The sequence below is a fragment of the Xenopus laevis genome, chromosome 9_10L, assembly GCF_017654675.1.
Source record: "Xenopus laevis strain J_2021 chromosome 9_10L, Xenopus_laevis_v10.1, whole genome shotgun sequence".
Lineage (NCBI taxonomy): Eukaryota > Metazoa > Chordata > Amphibia > Anura > Pipidae > Xenopus > Xenopus laevis.
Genome location: NC_054387.1, coordinates 82,991,627 through 83,006,410, shown reverse-complemented (window position 1 = coordinate 83,006,410; position 14,784 = coordinate 82,991,627).

Sequence of the window (14,784 nt, the reverse complement as noted above, 5' to 3'; positions counted from 1 at the left end):
TTGTTATCAGATAGATCACCAGAAATAACAACTTTTTCCAATAACTTTCTATTTTCTATGTGTCACGGTTTTTCTAATATTGAAGTATAAAGTGTCATTTCTCTCCTTCTGAAGCAGCTCTGGGAGCGGGGTCGCCGATCCTGTAAACTGTTCTAAATTGATACATTTAGTTGATACATTTCTTATCTTTGTCCCTGCTGAGCAGAATCTCTGGGTTTCATTACAGGCAGCTGTTAGAATTGATACAATTGTTGCTAATACTCCAGAGATGCTGCTGAGAAATGTATCAACTAAATGTTGCAAAATTGTAACAGTTCAGAATCTGCACCTGGATTACTGAGCTGTCAGACTCAAACACCAGAGACAGGAACATTCAACTTTAAACTTAGATTTTGGAAAAAACTTAAAAAATAAATAATGGAAAGTAATTGGAAAAAGTCATTATTTCTAGGGAACAATCTAAAAACAACTAAATTGAAAAAAGTGTTTGGAAGGTGAACAACCCCTTTAAACCATCAACATTTGGCTCCAAGGTTCTATATAAATAGTCAACAACTGTTGTGAAGCTTTAGCTCTATATAAACAGAACAATTGGAGTCCACAAAATTAGTAAATTGTACTAAAAGAGTAAAAAAACAGAGCTCTTTAGAGTTTGACCCCATACCCTTTTTTTTGCTACTCCTCCTGGAGTCAAAACACAAAGATATTGTTTTGATAAGTACATGTCTTTCCTGGTGAAGGCATAGAGGGCAAACACACTATTCCTTGGAATAATTATGGCCCCACAGCCTGCTCTCGAGTACTCCGTAGACTGCATTGTCTGACAGTTGTTCATGTAATCAAAGAAAAACGGCAAACAAATCTTTTGAGACATAACCCATTTTCATGGAATAGGAAACATTGCCCTATTGAACCTCTAGAAAAAAAAGTAGCTCTCTAAATGATTATGCTGGGAGGGGTTACATATCTTTAGGCATACAAGTAGAATGCCATCTATTTACTAGCCGAGTCAAGCCAGGCAATTATAATATGGCATAAGAACAGCTGCTGAGGTCAGTAAGTGACACCCTTGACATTTTGTAGTTTTGTAATAGCGCTTTGCCACTTTTTTCTTATAAAATATACTTAGGGCATAACATATTTTTAGGTTATTGAAATTTGAAGCCAAAAAGAAATATTTTTCTAATGCATTGTGGTTATTTAGGTGTTTATGATTTGCTATTATGTTTCAAAACTCTTTGCTTTCTCACTCTTTTAACTCACATGTAAGCTAAATAGTTTCCTAGAACACCTCATGACAACAGTGCCCCTGATTTGTGTTAAAGTCTTCTATATGCTCTTTTTGTAGGTACCAGGTGTGGAGCGGGGTGCAACATGTGAAAAATAAGGTGACTTGCACCATGTCTCACCAGTGGTATATTACCACTAGGATGTCCTGCCCTACTAAAGCTAGCTAAACACAGACAATGTTAATCAGTTTGGGCAATTTTATGCCTATATTTAGGTCCATAGGATCCTAATTCCAATTGGATTCTGGTCAGACACATTATTATTGTTGTTTACAGGTATTTATAAAGAGCAAACATATTCTGCAGCACAATACAATAGAAGGGTGTATTCATCAAAATACAGTTCACACACACACATATATATATATACAAGAGGTGAACAGTTTACAACCTAAAAATTGTAATCAAGTCACAAGGCTGGATGGAGTTAATGTTCCCTGCAACAGATTTATTGAGGTTCGAGTTATGTTTTCCATGAAAATTCGAGTTTTCGAGTTGTATTTTTTGTTCAAGTGATTTGAGTGTTTTCCCTCCGAAAACTCGATTAATTTGGTTTTCGGTTTCGGGACTTGAACTCACAGAATCTGGTTTTTCCTATTCGAGTTCTTTCCTTAAATTAGATACTATTAGAGTTGTGAGTTCATTTGAATTAATTCAAGTTTATTTAAGGCAGTGATCCCCAACCAGTAGCCCATGAGCAACATGTTGCTCTCCAACCCCTTGGATGTTGCTTCCAGTGGCCTCAAAGCAGGAGCTTATTTTTGAATTCCAGGCTTAGAGACAAGTTTTGGTTGTAAGAAAACCGGGTGCACTGCCAAACAGAACCTCAATGTAGGTCCACAATCCACATAGGGGCTACCAAATGGCCAATCACAGCACCTATTTGGCATCCAGAAATTTTTTTATGCTAGTGTTGCTCTCCCAACTCCTTTTACTTCTGAATGTTTCTCACGGGTTCAAAAAGGTTGGGGATTCCTGATTTAAGGTATAAAAAACTCTAACACTCAACCTTTGACAAATAACCCCCTGAACCTTGTTAGCAAAAATAATCACATGACAGTGACATGACATGGTATTCACATCCCACTCACCAGTTGGTATAAAAATGCAGAGGGTCTCAGCCTGTTTTGCAACCGAGGTAGGTTGATGATGGGGAAACTGAGACAGTTCTTTTGCAAGATGTCAATTGCACTTAATTAAAGTAATTAGGTGTGCGAGCAAGTGCTGCATCATATCAGGTGACAAAGGTCATCCAAGTGACACTGTACACAGATAGCTAATATATCTGCCAAAAGACAAAACTATTTATGGTCAGACTTACAGATTCCTAGCAGTCCAATATGTTTGTGATTTATTAACATTTTTTAACTCACTGAGCAGATTCTGTTCGATGGGGTTTTAAAGCACTGAACTAATTTTCAATGGGAATTAACTTTAGACAACTATCACTTTAAAATATGTACCTTTACATCTTGGTCCATGGATGATCACACTTGGAATAAGCCCATTGAACCACATTAACTGTAACAGAAAGATGTTTGAAAGAATTCCTGCCATATTGAAGCTGTGGTTGGTCGTGAGGAAAAGCATGTCTACAATACAACTCCACACATGGAAATATCCATAGAATAAGAAAATGTATAATAAAAAATAATGAAATCCAGGCAAACTTTTAGAACAAAGCTGCAATATACAGAACTAGAACTTCAATATAATATATTCCAGAGCAGTTCTTTATAAACCCATTATTCTGATTAAGCTGCCCAAGTTCCCATGTTCAGTAATTCCTCAATGTTGCAAGAGAAATTTGATATGTCATTCAGCTCAATCCCATACATACACAAGGAGGGTGTGTTTGCTGGTGACTGCATCCATACAAACACCCAATCTCTTACTAAGCAGACCCTGCTTGTAATGTCTGGTTTCTCACTGACCTGAAAGCACCTTGCTCATTACTGGACTTGTTTGAACAAGGGTCTTCTCTCAAACCGATTGCCTACCCCCTCTGCTATAAAGAATCCCAGACAGACAGAAAGACGGCAGGATTACATAGCTCTCATCCTGGCTCAGGCTGGTGGGTCTTTTATGGTCACAGGTGCTTACAAGAAGATGAATTGGATTATATATAGTGAATAATGTACCCCCTATTGTAAAACATAAGGATATTACAAGTCACCAAGGAGTTATACAATATACAATATAAAGACAAAAGGCAGAGTGCTTTTATATGGGTCAAGGAACACCAAAGTAACCTTTAATATTATATTTTTGAACAGGAGGTACAGTCTTTCCATAATAGTTTCACAATAGTCACGAGATACAAATTACATTTGTAAACACTGTTTACATTATTAAGCTGTGTTTATAAGATTAGTGATGTTAATAAGGACACAATTTACAGGATATTCATGGTTCTTGTGTATTATAAATCAGGGGAGGCATAGAGCCCCTATAGTTAGTGGTGTAACTAGGGGGTACTTAGTCCCACTGCAAAAACTACTGAAAACCATTAAAAAAATGTCATCATCATTACAAGTATCAAGACCACACATCAGTCAGACTGCCAATATTTTAATGATCACCAGCTGCTGGGTGGATACCCTGGGCATATATACAGAATGGTACACCACAGATATATTTATTACACTATATACAGAATCTGTTCCTCCATGTTTATGTTTGTAAATGACTCAACAGGAGAAGGGATTATTTTGGATTGAGCAAATACCATCCATAGGAGGCAGCTTTGGCTAAGGCAGTGATCACCAACCAGTAGCTCGTGAGCAACAATGTTGCGCTCCAACCACTTGGATGTTGCTCTCAGGGGCTTCAAAGCAGGTGCTTATTTTTGAATTCCTGGCTTGGAGGTAAGTTTTGGTTGCATAAAAACCAGGTGTACTGCCAGAGTCTCCTGTAAGCTGCCAGTCCACATAGACACTATAAAATAGTCAATCACAGCCCTTATTTGGCACCACCAGGGGCTTTTTTCATGCTTGTGTTGTTCTCCAACTCTTTTTACATTGGAATGTGGCTCAGGGGTAAAAAAGGTTGGGGACCCCTGGGCTAAGGTAATATATTTATGACCAGAAAAAGCCATGTTGCTTTATATAGTTATGGAATTCCCCTGTGACCTTTAATATCCTTATATTTTAAATATAGAGGATGCATTATTGCCTATAAAATATGCAACAGCCATGAGACAATCCGTTTAATGCTCTGTCCTTATTAATGGTACTTATTGATTTCTTTTGTGCCATAGGACACAATAAAAATTGTAGATTCGAACTAATGAACACACTGCTTTAACATGTAAAGACATTAGAACACCTTGTGCCTTTATGTGGTTAAATAAATCAGTGGCTTCTAGTATCTATTGTATTTTAAAATATAGGGTGCTTACATATATTATTTACAGTGAACAACTGCAGGATAAGTTCTAGATGGATGGATGCAGGTGGGTGGTGGGGAAGAGGTTAATGCTTACCTAAGTTCTACTACCTCAGACATATTGTATTTAGGGGTGATGGGAACCAAAAAGGCTCCACTTATTCTAGATGAGACCACACCAATACTTTGTAAAGTGAATTAATCGCATCCTCCCATTAATCTATACTCCTTTTAATACAGAACAATACCTTGCTGACCTTTGCCGCTGCTGATTGGCACTGTTTCCTACAGTTTATTATCCATAAGTAGCTCCAGGTTCTTTTCAATCAACTTATTCCCATTAAGGGTAAAAGCAGCTTTCATATTTGTATGTTGTTCAACAACAGCCAGTGGGCTACATATATGCTCTTCAGAGGTAAAAGGGCTTGTAGTCCAGTCAGAAATAAAGGGCAACCATTGTTAAACCTATCTTCTCTCATTTGGCAATATGTAAGACTGTCAAGATTTTAATGCTTTATTAAAACGTGCTGATGTTTTCCCACAGAACTACCTACGTTGACAGCAAACTTTATAATAAGACTTGACATACAAGCAGATTTTGATTATTAGAAGGAATTACCCCTTAAGTTCCAGAACTGCTTGAGTGCAAAGGTCAAGGTTTTTTTGCTGTAGAACTTCACTCATCACCCACTTGCCCATCGCTAAGCCTCCCTCAAGAGGCAGAATTCAAAGTGCTTGTTTCCTGGCCAGGTAATGAGGGCAGTGTTCTTGTTGGCAGCAGGAAATCGGTCATTACAGGAGAAAGATAGGCACCAAAGTTCTGTGAGAATCCCTGGTTAGGAGAAGGCATCATTTGTCATTCAAAATCCTTAGTCATAGCAATCACAAAGCAATCACTGCTGCTTTGATAACAATACTTTCTGTCAGCAGTGGGATCTACGCAGTTATGGGGAGCAGGCCTGAACTAGTAATCTGTAGATTCTGCCAAATGCCTGTGGGGCTACTTTAAGATGCTATAGACCGGGGGTCCCCAATGTTTTTCACCCATGAGCCACATTCAAATGTAAAAAAGTAGGAGAGCAACGTAAACATGCTCAAAGTTCACAGGGGTGGCAAATGTGAGCTGTGATTGGCTACTGGTAGCCCCTCTGTGGACTGTCAGCCTACAGGAGGCTGTTTTTTATGTAACTAATGCTAGCTTACAAGCCAAGATTTCAAATAGAAGCACCTGCTTTAAGGACACTGAGAGCAACATCTAAGACAGGGGTGCCCAATCTTTTTTACCCACAAACAACATTCAAATATAAAAAGAGTTGGGGAGCAACACAAGCATACTGATAATAGACTGCACCACAAAAATAAATTTTTTTAAAATATCTTTATTGATTTAAGGGTTCTGACCCATGATAAAAGACCATTGTTGGTCTAAAATGTTGCTGGTGCCCAGGTCAGAACCCTTAACTCAATATAGGCTTTTGAGAATATAGGCCTATTATGAGTTTGCTGGATTTGAGGCCACTGGGAGCAACATCCAAGGGGTTAGAGAGCAACATGTTGGGGATCACTGATCTAAGGGGTCGGACAGGAACTTGTTTATCACAAGCCACGGATTGGGGACCACTTCTATAGACAGTCTCTGTTTAATGTTCCAATAGGCAGGTTGGCTGTTTGGATGTTCATGAACTTCAAATGGCCTATTTTAAATCTCAGTCTTGACGTTATTGGGCGTCAGATGGAGAAAACTGCCTACATGACTGTTAGCTACTGAGCCTGCGCAAGTCATATTGGAAAGTTCCTGACTTCACTGTGATCCAGTTTTGAAAAGTGAAGACATTGCCTGAGATCACCAAGATCTAACTTTGTTGGTAAAAGCTTCTAATATCACTATGTGATCTACTTGTGGAAAGTCAGGGGTAGAATTATCCTGACATCACAGAGTGCAGTTGTGGAAACTTGGATGGAGAAAGTTCTTGACATCACCATGATTTACTTGTGGAAATGTGGATGTAGAATGCTGCTGACATCAATATGATCTACTATATAATGGTAATAGAATATTAGAATTATACTCAACTACTGTAAAGCTGTGGAAAGAGGCATAAATATGAACTGCCTTAGTCTGGACCAGCATAATTGAAATGTAAGGGATATGGAGAACCTAAACATGTAAAATGCTATTTAAAAAAAAATTATTCAACCATTAAAAATCTTTTATTTTTAATGTCTCTGTAAATGTGTTATAAGATATAAATGAATGAACATACATCCATTTCATGCTCTGTTCTTTTTAGGTAGGTGAACAGTCTCAGTGTGTCTATTCTGGTTTATGTTTATTTTGGAATGTGAGGTTAATTTTGAGTTGAGGGCAAGGGGATCCTGCTCAGACACCACCTGCCCCCTGGCTATCAGCCATAACACATTCTTATTATCATAGATACAGTGTAGCCATGGGTGCCAGGGGCACAAGTTATTTTTCCCAAAGAGTTTCTCTGCACGCCCCAGTCCAAGCAAGACTAGAAAGAGTTCATTGTTACATAAAGAAACACTTGATACTGATTACAGAGAAGAGGTAGTTTAGAAATAGAGACGTACACACATCACTGCTAGCTGAATCCCAGGAAGGAGACACATATCGCGATTCACTGTGACACTTCATCCCCCAGATACAGTCAGATTTGAACCTAAATATTTTACTGTCAACTTAGGAGTAATACAAATGTCACTGTGCATAGATCAAAAGATAATTCTGTATATCGGCGGTGCTTTATTTGCTATTGGCTGGGATCTTAAACAGATTTCTCAACAGCGTGTTGGGTTATATGCTACTTTCAGTTGAGTTGAATTGAAAAGATCTAGTGGAACCCTCTGTATTCACGTTTTGGGCCCCACTGGGGTGCAAAAAAGGGCCAAATGGGGCCTGAAACATCACCTGTATATGGCTTATGGGCTAAATACATTTTTCACTGGTAGTGTGCCATAACATTTTTGCCTGTCTATAAATATATCTCCAGTGCAGGTTGGAGACCTGTAGCAGGCACCCACCATCACAACTGTGGAAACAGGGCCGGAACTAGGGGTAAGCAGAAGAGGCACATGTCTAGGGAGCAAAACTGGGGGGGGGGGGGAGATGGACACCTCTTACCTGCATTCCCTAGTCCTCCACATCCCTCCAGGTGTGGAGTGAGGTTGCCAGCTGGGTTGCCTAGGGCACCTGGCCGGCCGGGTCTGGCTCTGGGTGGCAATTTACTTAAAAGTAAACTAATTATTCCTTCTTGCACCTTTTCCAATGCACATTCTCCTGTATAAGGCCTTGCTACAGGAAATGCATTTAAAACCTTCATGACACTATGGTGAAGCCTGGACCATTCAGTAAAGTCCAAAAATGTCCTGTTTGATTGGTTGTTCTCCGCTATTAACTGCTTCAAGTCAAAGAGCTGCTAGCAAGCCCATAGGCTCTCCGGTCACCCTCTTCTAGATTTTTGTGGTGACATGCAAGTGTCACTTATATAATCCATCTCTCTAATCTTTTTGGTTGACAGTTGTGTGACTTTGTAAATAGGGGGCACTCTATCATAGTTTGGGCATCCCCCCCTCTGTGTTTAATCACTGCTGGGAAATCACCCTATGTGACATTAGCCTAAATGAAAAAATAGCTGTGTTAAACATTTAATAACATCTCACAAACGTATGTATCTAATTGGTTGCTAGTGGTTTATATTTTCCCCTGGTCCCTGCCTTTTGCTTTTGGGAAAAGAATTTAAAGGAATCAGATACCTCTGCATGTGCTTCAGATTACAGCATGGAAGGAAATGAGTAAGGACAGGACCTATTCCAGAAGTATGGTTGTCTTTATGTGTAGCAATATGTACAAACAGGCGTTTACATTTTAAAACTAGAGGCTTTATATATTTGTGATTCACATAGTTCTGCTGCATGCAATAAGTTAAAGGGTTCGGGGGAATAACTTTTATTTTTGCCATGTTTCATTGTTTGAGCAAGTATTAACTGGACACTGAATGGCTAAGGAACAGATAAAGAAACCTGCAAAAAATACTGTATTAATGCAGATGTTAAAGGAAATCTATACCCCCAAACAATGTAGGTCTCTATAAATAGATATTGCATAAAACAGCTCATATGTAAAACCCTGCTTCATGTAAATAAACCATTTTCATAATAATATACTTTTTCCAATAGTATGTGCCATTTTGTAATCATAAATAGAAAATTGGCATTTTAAAAAATGAGGGCCACCCCCTGGGATCATATGATTCACAGTGCACACAAACATACCAAACAACCTAACCTTGTTAGGTCACATGAGCCAATTAACAGACAGAGTTGTGTCTTTTGCTTCCACTCTTCTTCATGTTACAGTTAGAGTAGTATTTCTGGTCAGGTGATCTCTGAGGCAGCACACAGACCATCATGAAATGGCAGCTCAACGCAAGAGATGTAAAAGGGCAATATTTACTTAAATATATATACCAGTTTGATAAGATTCTTTTAATATGCCACTTAATATGATGTAATCTGTTGCTATTCATTTTGGGGGTATAGTTTTCCTTTAACATCCATGTTTAAAGGGAAAATATATTGTGTAGAGTTTACATTCACTTTTTCTAGAAATGCTAATCAACCATTTGGATAGAGCAGTGCCTTCTGGAACCCTGATTATGATGATGCATTTGTTGTATTTGCTTTGTTTGAAGAGATTAACCGTGGCTCAATCATATCTCAGACAAAAGAGTACAATTGTTTTATCGCTCCTCCCATAGAGAGCCACAGTGGTCAAAACGCTCTATCCTACCCTCAGCCACTTACCATTTATTTGAAGGGGAAACACACTGCCTATATCATTTGTGAATACAGTATATCATTGAAAGGTACAGGAAAAGGTGTTTTGTCCACAATAGTTTTCTCCCTGAGAGGGCTTATGCAGTTAAAAGGTATATCATCTTAAAAGTGTATGATTTAGGTTATTCATTATTAAAATTGATAAATTATTCTGATTTAATTAGATTAGAATATGACTGTTCACTATGAAACCACATCCACAGTTGATAAAGTATTACCTCATTTTGATAACAATAGCCCGCCCTACAATATGATTCCATGTATCAGACCACGTGGCTTTTGAGGGGATCTGAGATATTGAATCCCTGGAAGGCATGGACAACATTAAAAATCTTTTTTTTTAATTGAAATGGCCTATGAATTCAATCAACATCCTGCAGGATTCCCCATTCAATCTTAAATACATCAATTGGATGTGATGCTGCACAATGGTTTGCATTGCTGCCTTCCAGTGTTGGGGTCCCAAGTTTGATTCCAGGCATAGCACTATTTGCAAGGATATAATCACCCCATGATTGCATGGTTTTCCTATGGTTGTCTCCAAAACATACAGGCAGGTTAACTGGCTCCTGATGAAATTAGCCATGATAAATGTGAGAGGAACCACTGGGGCAGGAACTGATGTATAATTCTTTTACAGTGCTGCGGAATATGTTGTCATTATATAAATAAAGAATGATATTGTTTCTCAATCTATAAATGCTTAGTATAATGCCTCCTTTATGAGTTTCAGACCAAGAGAAGATTAAGCAGCTGAAAGCATAAATAAAAATGATTATGCTATATTATTCTACATTAAAATATCTTTAAAAAGCCATCGTGCTAGTCCTAAGTACATATGCGCACAAGCATCTCTTTATTATTATCATCATTTGTTTCTAGAGCTCTGACATATTGCCCAGTGCCTGTCAGAGAATGTTCCGTTTTTCACATACATTCCTGCCCCTATGGAGCTTTCGATTTAATTTCTCTATTACAGTTATGTAAATACACATGCTAAGGTCAATTTAATCAAGAGCCAACTAATCTATCACTATGTCTTTGGACTTTCAAAGGATAACAGAGAACTTGAAGGAAACTGATAGAAACATGGGGGGAATATACAAACGGCACCTAGAAGTTCCTTGATCTGGATCAAACCTAGAACCACCGTGTTGTGGACCATCCCTGTGCCTCTACTGCGCAACATTAATCTATTGCTATCTTATACCAGGCAGCAGGGCCGCCTTCAGGGGGGGAGAGGAAGGACAAGTGTCCTGGGCCCGGGGCTGAAAAAAGAAACAAAGTCACGAAAGGAGCCGACACTGAAGTTCTGAAGCGGCGAAAAGAACCGAAGTCACGAAAACAGCTATTATTGAAGTCCTGAAGCCACAAGTTCAATTCTACTTCCACCAATTTGGGGTTTTTTGTTTTATTTTAATCCCCTGGCCACCAATGTTATATTTTAATAATCGATATATATCTATATCTATATTTTTTTAAAAATAATATTTGGGGCCCCAATTTATTTTAAATTGTAAGGGGGGCCCTGGCGCAAAGGTTTTTTTAAAAAATTGTTTTTGGGGCCCCAATTTTTTTTAACTTGTAAGGGGGGCCCTAGCGCCGATGTTTTTATAAAAATTTATTTTTGGGGCACCAATTTTTTTTTAACTTGTAAGGGGGGCCCTGGCACCAATGTTTTTTTTTTTAAAAAAAAAACTTTTATGGGGGGCCCTGACGCCAATGTTTTTTACCTTATAAGGGGGCCCTGACCATCAATATGTGTGGGGGGTTACTTTTTTAGCTCTGATGTCTGTGTGGGATCAGGGGTGGGGCTTGGGCGCCAGGGTGGGCGGGGCCCAGGGGGCCCCGAAAATTTTGTTGTATGGGGCCCTGTGATTTCTAATGGCGGCCCTGCCAGGCAGTAACCAGAGTAACAGTTATTTTCGTGTATCTGTATAAATGTGGGGTAAAAACACGAGCTAAACAATGATGAAAAAAAACTAGCTGAAGAACTATATATACACATCAGCGTTCGACCAGAAATTGTGAAATTTTTTCATTTCATACCTATACAGAGAAAAATAATGACCCTTTGTTAACCTGCCTGCCATCCTCCAGCCACAGGGCAGACGGGATGGAGTGGGACTGAACACAAGCAACTGTGTGTATTATTTTCTTAGCCTTAGGCCAGACAGGAGATTTTCTCACAGTGTTCTGAAAAATTTCTTGTTATAAACCTCTGGGGGTGCAGTCAGTAGAACATGTATTCGGAGACTCGGCTTCCCTAGTGGCACTTGCTTTTGATGAGGGGAAATGCCCCTCGCTAGTCTATGGAATAAAATGAGGGCTACAGTATATGGTGGATTTAAAAAAATTAAATAAACTGTATAGATTTATCTCTAATCCCTATATACAGTAGATATGGAATATAGTATTTAGAATTCTTGGGACCTGGGGTCTTAAAGATAAGGATTCTTTCCATAATCTGGATCACCATACCTTATGGCTATTAAAAAGTATTTAAACATGTATGCCATCAGTGCGGATTTATGCAGTTTGTACTGTCTTATTATTAAAGAGAAAAGGAAATCGTTAACAAATAAGAATTGTTTTTAGAATCACAGTTGAATTGTATTCATTTTTCTTATTGTGATATGAAAGATTAATGCTGGACTTTTATCCCTAGGATAATGCCTGCTCAGCATGATGGTTGTTTTTACTTGCAGATCCATATTTGTCTCCTCCAATCACATAATGAGGAACACTTCCCCTTTAGTTATAATTCTCTCTTTTTAAAATGTTCTAAGATTTTGGGCTGTGGGGACACAAACATTTCCTGTTCTGTGGAAAATCTGTAATCCTTCTCTTTGAAAGAGAGCTAATATTTTCTCCAGTGCAGGCAAGATTATCCCCTGCTCATTACCTTAGAGGTTTCTGGCTCTCTCATCTTCTCTTCCCTTACTGGCTCCTTTGTTTCTCAGTTACACAGTAACTCAGATAAATAGGATGCATTTCTGGAAGAAGTTCTGTCCTTGCTCATTTCCTTTACATGTTATAATCTGAAGCACATGGAGAGATATCTGGTTCTCCTTAAAGTTCTGTTGCCACCAATATCTCAGCGGGAATTAACACCTTCCTGGTATAGTTCATGCAGCCCATCCATCTCCAGGAACTAGGGCTCCAGAATACAAAGTCATTTTGGATGGGGCTATGTGCATATCTGCCGAATTTACTGCATTTTTCAAACTTCTGCTGCCATAATAAGTAACACCTGCTTATTTTGTGTATATTGGTATTTTTATTGCTGGATTACAGCATCCTATCATTTTGTTACTAAGACTTTGATGCATTGCCAAATACAGTGTTACATATCTGCCTCCAAACTTTAATATCTAAGAGAATGAGCAATAAATAGATTCTAAGCACATTATCCTTTATTTATATAGTGCTGACTAATGATGAGTGAAACTGACCCATTTCACTTTGCCGAAAAATGTGTGAAATCACCAAAAGTCTGTCAAATGCATTGGAGTCAATGGGAAGCAAAATTACATTGCATTTAAGGTGTTTTTAGCTCTGCAGAAGCACATATATTGCCCTGCCTTGTAAGCTCCTTCCCACTATGCTACAATTGTTCTTCATAGGAAAAAAGGCTCCCATGCTTCCAAATTTTTCTTAACACAGGACCTGAACACCTCCTTCGACAAAGAGAGTGAAAGTTGAGAAGGGCTGTGTTCCAGTTGGTTGATGTGAAAGTAAAGTGGGATATAATATTGATATCTGCCAGGGCTGGAACTGGGGGTAGACAGAAGAGGCACGTGTCTATGGCGCAAAGCTGGGGGGGGCACCAGGTACATACCTTCTCTGCGCCTACCCCTAGTCTGGTCTCCTGTCTTCACTCTCCTCACTGGTGCCGTTCTGTTCCCCCTGTGCGACTATTTGCACATGCGCCTATTCATGGGGTTGGGAGGAGATTTATTGTCCATGTGCAGGCAGAAGTGACGTAATACAAATGCACATTACTTCACTGCTTTACTGTACATGCACTGATGGGGCGTACTGAAGTCCAGTGCTTAGGGTGACTAAGGTTCCTATAACAGTCACAGTCGAGAAGCACAGGGAGTCCATACAAACTTTTTGCAGATAGTGCCTATGTAGAAGTTCTAGAGTTCTTACACAAAGCCTTATCTTACTGACAGGCCCACACTGGCAATCTGTGGGTTCGGGCAAATGCCAGAGGGGCTGCTGTAAGTTGTCATAGAGTCACTATTTACTGGGCTGGTGGAGGCTGTTTGGGCCTCTGAGTACCTGAAATGCCAGTTCCTATTTTGAATCTCAGTCCAGACCTGCTTACTGAACAGTTATCAAGATATAACCCAATTGAGCTACGCTCAGTACAGTAGTGGTCACACTTTATCCCCAAAACAACGACTCACCATGTCTACATAGTTGTCCGTACTGTAACCTGAAATGGCCAAAGTATCTCCTCTTCCTGTCGCTTAATAACCTTTCATACCAATACATACCTCCCAAGATTGTAAAATTGTAAAGACAAAAAGTTCTGGCACACAACATTTGAACTATGCCCATTTTGTAGCCACACACCCTAAATTCCATGTCCATTTTACAAAATTTGTCAGGTTATGGAAAGTCTGAACACATTTTTGGGAATTGCCCTTTAAGCTGCAGCTCTCAATTCTTCCAAGAGACCTGATTATCTTAAATAGTTACAGTTGTAGCTTTGCTTATCTTAAATAATTACAAATGTATCTAAGTGCAGGTGCTGGGTATTCTGGGCTCCCTGCCAACGAAAACTTTTATTCTAGTCCAAGGGGAATACCACTTTCTAAAGGTCGCCATACACGGAGAGATCCGCTCGTTTGGCGATGTCGCCAAACGAGCGGATCTCTTCCCGATATGCCCACCTTGAGGAGGGCAATATCGGGCTGATCCGATCGTGGGCCCTAGGGCGGTCGCATCGCGAGACCGCATAAACGAACAGATGCGGCCGCGATCCGACTGGATTTTTAGTCGAGATCTGGCCGACTTTCGGCCAGATCTCGATCGGGGAAGCCCGTCGGGGGGCCCCATGCATGGGCCAATAACCTGCCGACTCGGTCTGTCGGCAGCTTTTATCGGCCACCTTTACTTGTAGATCTCCCTGCTCTAAGCTGCAATAGACGGTTGCTTTATATAGGACCAGTGTGGTGCTGTTCAGGCCTTTTGGTACTTAATATATCAGTTCAGTTATTGCACAGTTTTTTTTTTT